Here is a 14,428-nt window from a genome sequence, read left to right as displayed (position 1 = left end):
AGGCCATAGTTTGCCAACCTATGCTCTGCAGTGAAGGCACTCAACCACTTGGTTTACTGCCTCTAATAGTGAAGACCAGCTTTTGACATATGTACAGAACTCAGCCACCTTTACCTACTGCCATACAGATACCACACTCCAGCCCCAGAAGCAGCCAGCAGGAACAAGCACTGGCCAGGCGCTCACCCTGCACCAAGAACTAACTGCCCACAGCACTCATACATATGAATGAATTTTAACCCACACTAGTCAGTAGTGCTAGGATTTCTCCCTTTTTACAGAGATAGGAACTGAAGCACAGTCTAAACTGCTTGTGTGAGGCTACCCAGCTGTACAAGTGTGAGGTGAAGCCAGGATTCGAACCCAGGCTTTTTATACTGAGCTCCGCCATTGCTATGCTGGAGCCCAGTCTGGGCCCAGAGCCAGACTGTCTGGATTTGAATGTGACAACGCACTGCGCGTAAGCCCTTGGCACAGGGTCTGGAACACATTAAGGGTTGATAAATGTGAGCTGCTAATATCATTAAGACTATTGTTACTACCACTATGGGCTAGCTATGTCGCCTTCAGTAAGTTGTTGCCTCTGTCTGGGCCTTGGTTAGGTCTCTAAATAGCTTCCAGCTTCAACATTTGTCAGCCCTATGAAGTTGCAGAGGGCTGCTTGTTTTCCTTTGGTCTCTAGTGGAGTTTAAACCTCTTGAGCAAGCCCGGAGGTGAACAGGATCCCAACGTGGGGGCCACACAGGAGCCACAGAGGAGGTGGAGCACAGTGGAAAGGGGAAACACACAGGATACCAAAAGCCCTGTCCAGCTGGAGAGCTAGGAGCTCTCTTTCTCCCAGTGACAGAGCCAACTATTTCTCACCATAATCTATTATGTTCCCTTGTAATTCGATCAAGCAAGAAGGGGGCCCCAAATTAAGTTTGGAACTAGCAAATTATCTTCTAATTGCACCCTCTGATTTCCATCTGATGAACAGAGTGCAGATGGAAGAAAATGCAAGCCACAAAGAGACTGGGGCCAGGGAGCCCATGAGCATAACTCCTCTTGACATTTCACACAGCTCTGCTGTTCCAGCGGCGGCAGGCGCAGTGAGTCGGTGTCTAGGAATGCGAGCAGGAGGCTGCAGGCGTTCTCTGTTCCCCCCACTCTGCTTACAAAGGATTCAGTGGGTGGGTGGGTGTGTGGGGAACTAGTGTGAGGGCTTCTCAATGCCATGAAAACTGCCTCCCCCTCAAAGAGGGGCAGCCATCTCCCCATGTCATGAGCTGAAGTGGAAGCCCCTCCTAGGTGGAATCCATGTGACCTCCATAAATCCAGACTTCAGGAGGAACCACTGAAGGACTGATCACCAGATGTGATAAGCTGCTGGCTGCTCAGACCAATGTGTGTGGTTCCTCAAGGCCAACTTCAAAGGGCCTAAACCACCCAGAACTGGGAGGTGAAAGGTTATACTGGAGACTATACTTCCCCCTCCTGCCCTTGGATACTGGCCCTGCGTGGAAAGCTGCTCTTCTAGGTCCCTAGAGCAGCTGGCAGAGGATTCAGCAGCTACAGCTGCCAGAGGCAACTGCAAGGATCCTTGTACTGGCAGTTATGGACAGGATAAGATGGCAGGAGAGGTACTAATCTCCTGCACATTTTAGAAGTTGCAAACCTGACCAGAAGCCAAGCAATCTGATTCTTCAGGACCAGCTGAGACACAAGGCTTCAAGGTGTTTGTGAGAGGCTGGAGGCGACAGCCTTGAAGGCTGGTCGCCCTAAGCAAGCACTCTAGAGAGGAGTGGTGAATCACCCCCGGCAGCTCTGGTCAGATAATCCGAAGCCCAAGGAACTGTGTTGTGTGGGGCCCTCTATTGGCCAGGAGGACTCCAACCAAAAAATGGAACTGCTGGGACTCTACCACTTCTGAACCTTGAAAGGTGAGCATTTCCACTCCCATCTACTGACCATTGTTCCAGCCTCTGCTTCTCTTCTCTGCAGTGCGGAAACACTACAGCAGCCATCATCCTTCTAAAACAGGAGTCCTAGAAATTCCACTGACAGAAATTTTGCCCAGAGAAATATTTGTACGAATGTGCCAGGACATGTGTCCGGCACGATTTAATACTAAAAGATTAGAAACAGTCACGTGTCCATTAATAGGGGCAGGCTAAATATAATTACGCAGGCATACAATAAAATATTATGCAGCTATTAAAAATAATTAGGTAGGGGCGCCTGGGTGGCTCAGTCGGTTAAGTGTCTGACTTCGGCTCAGGTCATGATCTCACAGTTCGTGAGTTCGAGCCCCGATTCGGGCTCTGTGCTGACAGCTCAGAGCCTGGAGCCTGCTTCAGATTCTGTGTCTCCCTCTCTCTCTGCCCTTCCCCTGCTCATGCTGTCTCTGTCTCAAAAATAAATAAATAATAAAAAATTAAAAAATAATAATAATAATTAGGTAGACCCTAGGTACTGAAACAGAAGTTGTCCCAGGTAAGGTGTACGTTAAAAAATCCTATGGGAATGCAAGGTGGTGCAGCCACTCTGGAAAACAGTATGGAGGTTCCTCAAAAAACTAAAAATAGAACTACCCTACGAACCAGCAATTGCACTACTAGGCACTTATCCATGGGATACAGCTGTGCTGTTTCGAAGGGACACGTGCACCCCCATGTTTATAGCAGCACTAGCAACAATAGCCAATGTATGGAAAGAGCCCAAATGTCCATCGATGGATGAATGCATAAAGAAGATGTGGCATATATATACAATAGAGTATTAGTCGGCAATCAAAAAGAATGAAATCTTGCCATTTGCAACTACGTGGATGAAACTGGAGGGTATTATGCTAAGTGAAATTAGTCAGAGAAAGACAAAAATCGTATGACTTCACCATATGAGGACTTTAAGAGACAAAACAGATGAACATAAGAGAAGGGAAACAAAAATAATATAAAAACAGGGAGGGGGACAAAACAGAAGAGACTCATAAATATGGAGAACAAACTAAGGGTTACTGGAGGGGCTGTGGGAGGGGGGATGGGCTAAATGGGTAAGGGGCACTAAGGAATCTACTCCTGAAATCATTGGTGTACTACATGCTAATTTGGATGTAAATTTTAAAAAATAAAAAATAAAATAAAATAAATCCTACCATCAGAGAGTAAACATAATAATTCCATTGTTTAAAAATTCTATGTGCATAATCCTTAAAGACCATCTAGAAGATTGCACTACTTGATTATCAGTTTCTCCTTTCTAGTAGTGAGATCTCTCGAAGCAGGGATAAAAACAGTATTAATTTTCTACCCTTTTGATACTGTTTCCATTTTTTCTTATACACTTAATTGCTGCTTTTTAAGGCGATAAATGAATAACAACAAAAAAGAAGCCCCAAGATTTAGAGCAAATGTCTCTTCACACTTTTTTCCTAGTGCTCTTGTCCAAAAGCAAAGCCTGCCTGGGTACACTGCACACAGAACTCCTGGGGCTGTTTCTTCAGCTTCCCTACCAGAGTCATGGCTTTGGCCACCTCCTGCCCCACTCTACTTCCTGACCTGGCCACACAGGTTTTCCCAAACCTTTGCTCTCTTAGCTCTTTCTGTAGCTTCCTGTATCTTCAGGCTGGTGGTTGCCTCCTTTTTCTAGATCCAGCTCCAACAGAGCACTCAATCTCCTTTGGAAAGAGTTCCCTTGATATGTCCCTAAGCACCACACGCAGGAAGGGCTCTGACCCCATATCTGTCTAGTGCCAGATCCAACGACATGAGGCCCATACCAGGCTCACCCTTCATCCACAGATGCCCACTAAATAAACATGTAACTCAGGACCCCCCATTATGAGCAACCACAGTACTAGAATGGCGGTGGTAACTAATGTTTATAAAGCATTTTTAATTTACAGAGGGCTTTTATACTCATAATCCAGTTTAGTCCCTGTAACAACCTCACGAGGAATACCTATAGCACAGACCAGGTAAGGGCAGCCTAGAGGTATTAGGTGATTCATCCAAGGTTACTGCTGGGAAGTACAAGACTGAGATTAAAAGCTACCTTGCTGACCTCAAAACCCATACCTTTTCCTCAACATGAGCCCTAGCAAGGTGTTCAGGAATCCCACCTCTCCAGTAGAGGGCCCCAAACTGCTGGGTGTGTTCAATTCCTGTATCTGATTTTTCTAGATTTCCTGCCCACATTCTTACTGTCAGGGTATCATGAAAGAGCTTATCAAATGTCTTAGGGAAATCAAGAGAGGGTCTCACAACTAGCAACCCAGTGAAAACATGAAGTCAAGTCTAATTAGTCATGGCTAATTCACTACTGCTGAATCCTAGTAATCGGCTCCTTTTCTAAGTGCTCACTGTCCACCTATTCCAATATCTGCAAATTTCCACAGAATTCCATCAGAATTTGGTGAAGAAGTCAAGTTAAAAGGATTATGAGCTCACGTTTTCCAGCATCTCTATTTCCTTCTTTTTGAAAACTGAGCCAGTTACCCATTTCCATCTTTATTTCACTGATAGGTCCTTGGTATATGGCAGGCATGGCTCAAATAACCATTATACTTGGGGTACTGCCCCCATTCGGTTTCTCCAAAGTTACTAATAGAGGTTCTGTTATTATGCCACAAAGATTTTTCATTTTTTTCTTTTTTCAGTATACTGGGAAAGAATTTTCCAGTCTAAAAACTAAACACATTTCATGTGATTGGGTACCCTCATGCATCTTGGGCTTCACATCCTCCCTCCCTAGTTTCAAGTTCATGAGCTGTAAATCAAAGGATTGGACTAAATCTCTAAGGTTCTTTCCAGATTGCCATGACACTTAAGACGAATGCCAAAGATTATCTTTTGTTAACATGACACCACATTCCAGAAGTTGTGGACACTTAGCTCCCACTCTGCAAAACACTGACTAAGTTCCAGGAGTTAGGCACTGAGGTGGGCTTGTTCACATATGCTTTCATTTAATTCTAAAAACTTTGTGAGGTTGAGGTTGCTATCTCCTTTTCACATACGAGGAGCTAAGGTTCACAATGAAAGCTATTATTCAAGGTCACACACAGATCTAGCAATCGGCAGAGCTGGGATTTAACCCAAGTCTTTGGATTTCAGGTCTGAGACAGTAAAGTTGCCTCAAATAACTATTTTACACTTGCTATTTGATTTACAGTGGTATTTCTGAAAATGTGGTTGAAAATGTGGAATAGCAGCATCAGACTCCCTGGGGGAGCTTATTGAAAATGAAGACTCCTGGACCTTACCCCAAGTCTACATAATAGGAATGGCTGAGACCATGCACAAGAATCTGCATTTTAAACAAGCCCCAGTGTTTCTGATGCACATTGAAGATGGAATCCACTACTTTATTCTTTCTTATGGGCTCTTCCACTTGATTTCATTCTTTTCTCATACTAACCTTGAGAGGCAAGCAGAATAGGTCACTATTACCTCCTGGCTACTAATGAGGAAATGACTTGAAGATAGGCTGTTCACCTTCTTATTCTGGATTGAGAATAATTAAAAATAAATGTTTACAAAATGTCTACATTTTGTAAAGCCTTGGCTCACTGGGGACTTTCACCTTCCTAGTGTTGTTCTTACTCATTTGCAACCCCATAGTAGCTGCCTCTCTTTTTCCTTCAGTGATACTGTAGTGTTACTCAGGGTATGGTGGGAAAAGAGGACTCCAGAATACAGGTCATCACATGAAAAGGCCACCTTTGGAACTGAAACAAAACACAAGGGCTGACATTAGCCAATTTCAGAAACAGCTGATGCTGCTGTAAGAGTCGGGGCTGTTGATGGGAGCCCAGTGGAGCATCCTTGGATCGAAGCAGGATCACTACAGAACAGCCTCAGGAAGGTATTGCCAGAAGATGAACAACAGAGAGAAAAAAATTACCCTCAAATCTGGCCTAAGGTACTTGGGAGGTTTTTCCTGGTAATGGTGACAAATGTGGAGAAAGAGAATTTGCTAGCACTCCTCCAAATACTGCCCAAGGGAAGGGGGGATTCCAGCCCTTGGAGGAAAAATACAAAGCAAATTAGCACAGTGGACTGCCACAGTGCAGAAGGCATACCATACCTTGACCTTTGATAGATCTCAGCTTTGGAATGACACTTACGGACAGAGGTCTTACTCCATGCTCCCATTTCAGAAGAAAAGCTCTTGCCTGAAAGAATACTGTAGAGCAAAAAGATGGTGAAGATGCATATTGAAAGGGCTTATCCATGTGTCCAAAGAGAAAGGTGGTCATTTGACAAAAACATCATTCGCCTAACAAACACTGAGCACCCACTGCATTCTGGGCACTCTGCTAAGCTCTAGGATACCAAGATGAACTAGATATACCTTCAGACTTGAAGAATTTCATACTCTAAGAGTGTATGTGTAAACATACACTTAGATGTGTAAACTTAAGTGTGTAAACAAATATTGACAGGACTATAACTGAGGTATGAGAATAACAAAGAGGGAGAAAGTCTCCTATGTTTGGTGGGGAAGGTTCAGGGTGGATTTGGCTAGGCTCCTCCACAGAGGATGAGGTGTATCAGTTGAATCTGAAGGTTGATTACCAGGCAGACAAGAATTCCAGCCTGAAGAAACAATACGTGCAAGTGCACTGAGGGAGAAGAGTATGGTCTGTAAGCAGCAGTACAGGGCACATGTGAAGGGTGATCAAGAGGAGGCTGGGATGGTGGGAGAGGGCAAGGGCAGATCACCAAGCGCCAGGTCTGCTAGGTGAAAGAGTCATCCACAGGCAGTGAAGAGTTATCAGAGGTATTTAAGTAAGCAGAGATTCTCAATTAATGGAACATAAAGCCTCAGACACCAAAGAGGGTGCTGGTTTTTAGTTGCCAATTAGTCTCCTTGAATGTGCATTTTTATCTCAAGTCTACAGCTGGCTGCACTTATGTCCATATGAAGTCTGCTGGCTAAGTGTTTGCTAACAGCAGACCATGGCTTCATTCTCAGGCAACATCTCTACTGAGCTGGTCATTTTAACAACTGAGATTTGCCTGTATGGGCTGTAAGCACATAAGAGTGAAGTTGTAACCTCTTGTAAATAATCATCTACTGTTGCTATGTGATACAACTGAATGTCCAACCTTCGGTGTCTAATGCTATGCTTACATATTCTTCTCCTGGCCGCAATGGGAAAAAAACACTTTGGATATCTTAACAAATCTGTAGGTAATGCCAGGAAAAGAGCCCTGGCCTGAAAAGAGAAAAACTGAAAATGTGACTTGGCTAAAAACAGACTTGCTGTGTGATCTGAGGCAAGCCATTAAACCTCTCTGGGTTTTAATTTCTTCCTCTGTAAAAGGAAGGAGTTAAGTAAGCAAAAAATTCCACACACAGGAGGTCAATACTGAAGAGAGACATGAGGAAGGGGTTGTAGTCAGAGAAAGGTTGACTGGTTCACCATCTAGAGACCTCTCCAAGGCTAGCATTTTCTGGCTGAATGATCCTACTTCAATGAAGCCTTGTTTTTTTGGCTTCTGAGGTCCGGAAACAGGGCTTCATAGCACCTGGAGAGGTACAGACATTCTAGGATGCCTCTAACCATTTATCAATCCCACGGTCCATTTACGAGTTGACACTTGAACTTAGAATACCCACATCCCCCATACAAGTACTACCTTTAGACCCTTGCTGTTATCAAGATGCCCAACAAGCTGAATTAGGCATCAGAAGGTTGTTTTGTGAGTATGGACTTAAAGGGAGATGAGCAACCATGGAGAGAAATTTCATTCTGGTACTGGCAAGCCAGCCAGATCAGCCCTGTCTATAACAAAGAACTCCCTTCTGGTGACCAAATCCAAATTAAATATTTTTATCTGAACATACTACTAATTTTGCCTCACTGATTTTTCACTTTCTGTTTCACTGCTGGCCACTCATTATTCTTCTGGGCTTTAAACTATTTTTTTCAGGGGCGCCTGGGTGGCTCAGTCGGTTGGGCGTCCGACTTCGGCTCAGGTCATGATCTTGCAGTCTGTGAGTTTGAGCCCCGCGTCGGGCTCTGTGCTGACAGCTCACAGCCTGGAGCCTGTTTCAGATTCTGTGTCTCCCTCTCTCTCTGACTTTCCCCCATTCATGCTCTGTCTCTCTCTGTCTCAAAAATGAATAAATGTTACAAAAAAAAATTAAAAAAAACCTTTTTTTCAAGTATTTATTAATGTTTCTTTATTTTTGACAGAGAAAGAAAGGGAGAGAGAGAACAAATGAGCAGGGAAGGGGCAGGGAGGGGGGTGGGGGGGGGCAGAGGATCTGAAGCGGGTTCCACACCGTCAGCACAGAGCCAGATGTGGGGCTCAAACTCATGAACTGCGAGATCATGACTTGAGCCAAAGTTGGATGCTTAACCAACTGAGCCACCCAAGTGCCCCTCAAGTTTCAATTTAAATTCTAGTTAGCACATAGTGTAGTATTTGCTTCAGGAGTAGAATTTAGTGATTCATCACTTACATACAACACCCAGTGCTCACAACAAATGCCTTCCTTAATGCCCATCACCCATTTAGCCCATCCCCCCACCCACCTCCCCTCCAGCAACCCTCAGTTTGTTCTCTATAGTTAAGAGTCTCATCATTTGCCTTCCTCTCTGTTATTTTCTTGCTTCCCCTATATTCGTTTCCTAAATTTCACGAGTGAAATCATAGTATTTGTTTTTCTCTGACCTACTTATTTCACTTAGCATAATATACTCTAGCTTTATCCACATGGTTGCAAATGGCAAGATTTCATTCTTTTGATAGCCGAGTAACATTCCATTGTGTATATACCACAACTTCTTTATCCATTCATCAGTCGACGACATTTGGGTTCTTTCCATAATTTGGCTACTATTGATACTGCTGCTGTAAACATCAGGGTGCATATGCTCCTCCAAATCAGTACTTTTGTATACTTGGGGTAAATACCTAGTAGTGTAATTGCTGGGTCATAGGGTAGTTCTATTTTTAACTTTTTGAGGAACCTCCATACTGTTTTCCAGAGTGGCTGCCCCAGTTTAGTACAATATTTTTTTTAAGTATTAATTTATTTTTGAGAGAGAGAGAGAAAGAGAGACAGACAGACAGACAGACAGACAGAGACAGAGTGTGAGTTGGGGAGGGGCAGAGAGAGAGGGAGACACAGTCCACAGCAGGCTCTAGGCTCTGAGTTGTCAGCACAGAGCCCGATGCAGGGCTTGAACTCACAAACCATAGGATCATGACCTGAGCTGAAGTTGGATGCCTAACCAGCTGAGCCACCGAGGCGCCCTGGATAAAATAATTTTTAATTGAAAAAAAAAAATAATTACTTCTTCAGATATATAACAATCACCAATTCATATATTATTCTGCTCTGGGAGACATTTGGCTCCCTAGTAGCTAATAATAAATGGCTAATACTCATGAGTGCTCACTGCACGTGAAGCCCTGTTCTTACCCAATACTACACAGGACTTCATTCATTTACCCCTCATAATAATATTAGGAACTAGACAAAAGGTTAGTATCTTCGTTTTACAGATGAGGAAATGAAGCACAAAAAGGGTAAGTAACTTGCCCAATGTACACAAGCAATAAATGACAGAATCAGAATTCAAACCCAAGCAATCTGGTTCTTGAGTCTGTGCTCTTAACTACCACATGATACTGTTCCTATTACATGTAGATCTGACTAGTTTAACCCCCCAGAGGACAAACTTCATTTCCAACTTCTTGGGGAATCACCAACCTATTCACCCCCTCCCTGCCCCAAATCACCCATAAGTAAAAGATATTATGTAAATATTCCATTTTTTCCACTCTATACTTAACGTACATCTTTAGCTAATATCATCTTTCAAAGATTTCTAAAATTTAAAAAATAAAAAAACTTACAATTAGAACTGAAACTTGTCAGATTTCAATTCATAATTAGTTTTGTCTAGAGTAGTTGGGCTCTTTCTTCCCTCTACTGCCTTTCTCTTCACAATTTGTTCCTGTCTGGCTGGTACCTACAAAGAAGCACAGCTCAAGACCTGCTGCTGAACAGGATTCCTGGGTCATCATCTCTGGCTCCTTTGGGGGCAGAAGACAAAGCTTTAACTTCTCACTTCAACATCGCAGGCAACTTTCCAAAACAACCCAATGTCTAGAACCAATTCCTCTCTGCCACTTACAGTAACTGCAGACTCAGTGGCTGCTAAGGAAAGGATGTGGGGAAGAGGAAGGGCAGGGAAAGGCCTTGCTTACATCATGTCTCTTGGCCACCCTGGCAACTCATTCAACAAATATCCCTCACATGCCAATGATGTGCTCAGTGGTGACACAATGAAGGGCAAAATGTCCCATGGTCCGTGATCAGGTTATACTTACAGAATATTAGAGGTCTCAGGATGTTATTAAGGAGATGATCAAATGAATAAACGTAAAATTAAAACCACAAAAAAAAAGCATCAAAGGGAAGGTCTATGAAAGCATAAAACAGGGGGTCATGACCTATTCTATAACTATTTCTTTGAGACATTCAGGTAAAGATCTGAAGGATGAGCAAGAGTTAATTAGGCCAAAAGAGAGTGAGAGGGCATTCCAGGCAGAGAGAACAGTGGGAACAGAAGGCTGTCAGAAGGAAGCAGGGTGTGTTTTGGACCCTGTGAGGAGGAGCAGTGAGACTGAAGTAGAGTGAGCAGGAGGCAATGGGGAGAGGCCAGGCCACAAGGGGCTCTGTAGGCCACATTAGGGACTGGTTTTTATCCAAGAGCACTGCAAAATCATGGATGCATATAAGGATGGAGAGATGACAGTGTGATGTGCTCAGATTTTTTTTTAAGGTCACTCATTCTGGCCGCTCTGTGGAGAATGGATTGGGTGGTACAAGTGACTATGCAGTTAGAAGGCTACTTTAGTCACCCAGGTGAGAGACGATAATAGCCTGGAATAGGGTGGTAGTAGGAGAAATGGAAAGAAATGGACGCATTCAAAATATAACCTGGAGATAAAACTGACAGGTGTGAATATTGGGGATGAGAGAGAAGAGGTATCAAGAAGCACTTCCAGGGGCGCCTGGGTGGCGCAGTCGGTTAAGCGTCCGACTTCAGCCAGGTCACAATCTCGCGGTCCGTGAGTTCGAGCCCCGCGTCAGGCTCTGGGCTGATGGCTCGGAGCCTGGAGCCTGTTTCCGGTTCTGTGTCTCCCTCTCTCTCTGCCCCTCCCCCGTTCATGCTATGTCTCTCTCTGTCCCAAAAATAAATAAAAAACGTTGAAAAAAAAAATTTAAAAAAAAAAAAAAAGAAGCACTTCCAGGTTCTGGCTTAGGCAGTGGGGTGGATGGTCATGCCATTCAATGAGACAGGTTATACTGAAGAGAAGCTAATCTGGGGAGGAAGAATGAAAGTCCAGCTGGATCTGGGATGCCTGGAAGACATTCAAATGGGCAGGAGAGGCTCATAGTAGGATAGACAGGACAAGAGCCCAGTGGAAAGGTTTGGATTGTAGATACAAACTTTGGAGTCATCAGTGTGTGGAGGAAGCCATGGGTGTGGGTGAGATTGCCTAGGGAGAAACAGAGAGTGTGCCTGGAGGAACAGCAACATTTCAGAGCTAGATAGAGGATAAGTAAACTGGAATGACCAGAAAAGTGGGGGGGGGAGGGGGGGGGGAGCAGGAGAGTATGGAATGTCATGGAAGTCGAGGGAAGAGAATGTTTCAAGAGTGACAAAAATACTAACATAATAATAAATGCTAACATCTGTTAAGTCCTAATTATGGCCAGGCACTGTGCTAAGGGCTTTGAATACATGATCAAATTTAATGCTGCACAACAACCTTTTCAGGTGGGGAGCATTTTACTTCCCCTTTTATAGATGAGGAAACTGTGGAAAGAAACTCAAGGTCAGCTGACTCAAGAGAAACTGGGATGGAAACTCAAACAGGTTGACTCCCAAAATCTTGTTCACTTTTCTCTACTAACCTCTAGTGTAACTTGGAAGGTCATACAAGATGAAGACTGAAGAGCGGCCAGTGGATGGACTGATGTGGCTGTCCCCTGGAAAGTTACTAAGGGAACACTGTTTCAGGGGAATGAGAATAAAAGTCACACTAGAGCCCACTATTAGGACTGCTCCACATTATTACTGTTTTTCAGCTGTCTGAGGGAGCCAGTTAGGAGACCAGGCCAATATGTTAAATCTGTATCCCCAACAGCATCTAATTTGGTGCCTTTGATATAGCAAATGATGCTCAAAATTATATGTGAACTGGTAACGTAAGCAGCACAAAATTCCCATGTGCTGCTCACTGCTAACCCTTCACATTACACCATCCTCATGTTTTCAGAGTGCTTTCTTTTGTGAGATCCTGACCTGAGCTGAAATAAAGAGTCAGATGCTTAACCAACTGAGCCACTCAGGTGCCCCTCAGAGTGCCTTCTTATCCATTACCGCCTTGATCCTCACAACAAGTTCATGAGGTGGATTACTTTTACTATATCTCATAGATGAGGAATTGAAGTTCACAGTGGCAAAGGAACTTGCCCACAGTTACAGCCAGCCTGGCTCAGCTAAGACCCAAATTCAGCTCTTCTGACTCTAAGTCTACTATTCTTTCTGGGGAGTCCTAGTGGAGAGAAGACCCTCTTCAGAGTCAGGGAGACCTGAGTTCAAATGTTAGCTCTGGGTGACCCTGAGCAAGTTCCTCTACCTTTCTGGACCTTCCTGTTTTTGTGTAAAATGCAGTTGTAGAGTTATTGTGAGGGTTGAATCAGATAATCTAAGTGAAACTCTCAATACAATGCTTAATAAATATCTGTCTTCCATTACTGGCTCCACCCTACCCCTCTTCATCTCTGCCCCAGACAGCAGCTGTGGGGCTTCTCTGGGATCTTAGTTCTCTCTTCCCAAAGAACAGAGCAGTGTTAAGGCATGCTGAAGGTAACATACTGCTGCTATATACTAGAAGTCCCACTCCGTGTTCACGCTGGAGTTGTTTGTGGGGGCAGAGGAAGGCCCAGCTGTTTGTCCTCTGTCAGGCAGGCCCTAGTCCGTTTAACTGCCAGCCTTAATGAGTTGCTGGCTGGCTCTTCCTTAGAGATAAAGTAGACAAATAAGCCAACTAGAATCAAAGGCTTGGGTCAGTAAATGCGGCAGCAACAACAACATTACAACAGCAGATGGCAGGGTTGCTCCACGGACTCCCCCAGCAGGAGCCAGAGACCCAGGAGAAATGTATCGGCACTTTTGTTAACATTTGAGAGTTCATAAAGCTTTTGAATCAATAGCCTTCAATGTTATCTGACACCACCTGTGTGTGGCAAGCAGGGTGAGTGTTTTTACTCTGAAGCTACAGAAGAGGAAACTGAGCCTCAGGGAGGTTAAACAACCTGGCCATATTCAGGAATGTAAACAGATTCATTCTTGTAAGCAAGGAGTCAGAACACCTGGGTTCAAATCTCAGCTATGCTACTTACTAGCTCTATGACTGTGAGCAAGTAACTTTCATTTCCCTATTTGTAAAATATGTATGACCAGTACTACAGTTATTAGGTTGTTATAAGAATTAAGTCAGATGATAAAAATGTGAAATGCTTAGGACAGTGTCTGGTACATAGTAAACACTCAAAAAATGGTAGTTCTTACTATAATTATGATGCACCATGCTTGTTTAGATGGGGGTGTAGGTAAGAAAATGAGCATGGCTTGCAGCATCACAGAAGATACTCTGTCGTCACCCAGCCTATTACACCACAGTCTCTGGTGGCTACGTGTATGATTTCTTCACCAGCCTTTCCTGGAATCACAAATTTAGCGGAAATGGTCTGTTGCCTGATGAAGTGACAACAGCTTTCTATCTGTATTATTCCTTTTCCAGAACATAGGCATTAGAAATCACTTCTCAAGGGGCACCTGGGTGGTTCAGTTGGTTGAGCGACTGACTTCAGCTCAGGTCACGATCTCGTAGTTTGTGAGTTTGAGCTCCGCATTGAGTTCTGTGCTGATAGCTCAGAGCCTGTAGCCTACTTCAGATTCTGTGTCTCCCCCTCTCTCTACCCCTCCCCTGCTCACGCTCTGCGTCTCTCTGTGTCTCAATAATAAATAAATGTTAAAAATAAAATAAAATAAAATAAGAAAAGAAATCCCTTCTCAAAAGAGAAAGCTCAGAGTCTGTTCATGATCCCAAGAAAGGAGGCCTTGAAGAGTTCCCAGGAGCCTTCAGGATGGTGGGTTTTTCCTTCTGACAATGCTATTAGGAACCAGGTCAAGTCAGAGAGTCCCAAGTAAGGACAATAAAGACTAATTAATAGAGGCAGTTTTCCCTCTTCCCACAACCCCTCCTCCTTGGCTAAACACTTCTGATGAGGGTGAAAGGACAATCATCAGAAAGCTTGTCAAGGTTCTTAGGTTTGCCAACATGCCAAGTCATTATAAAACATGCCAGCTCCATACTTGACCTCAGCTACAAACAACATGTAG

At 43.9% G+C, this 14,428-nt stretch overlaps 1 protein-coding gene across 3 annotated transcripts in view; it reads right to left on the bottom strand.

The window, feature by feature from the left end:
• LIMK2 (LIM domain kinase 2) overlaps positions 1-14,428 on the bottom strand; it is a 59,264-nt gene that overhangs the window by 30,291 nt on the left and 14,545 nt on the right. Inside the window, exon 1 of one of the 3 annotated variants that reach the window (XM_058690864.1) lies at positions 9,861-9,948. The exons of the other annotated variants lie outside the window; for them this stretch is intronic. The gene's annotated coding sequence lies outside the window, so the exon portion shown is untranslated. Of the gene's footprint in view, positions 1-9,860; positions 9,949-14,428 lie in introns of those variants that run through there. 3 annotated transcript variants of the gene reach the window in all.

Source organism: Neofelis nebulosa, chromosome 11 (assembly GCF_028018385.1).
Source record: "Neofelis nebulosa isolate mNeoNeb1 chromosome 11, mNeoNeb1.pri, whole genome shotgun sequence".
Lineage (NCBI taxonomy): Eukaryota > Metazoa > Chordata > Mammalia > Carnivora > Felidae > Neofelis > Neofelis nebulosa.
This window is presented reverse-complemented; position numbering and strand designations above follow the sequence as displayed.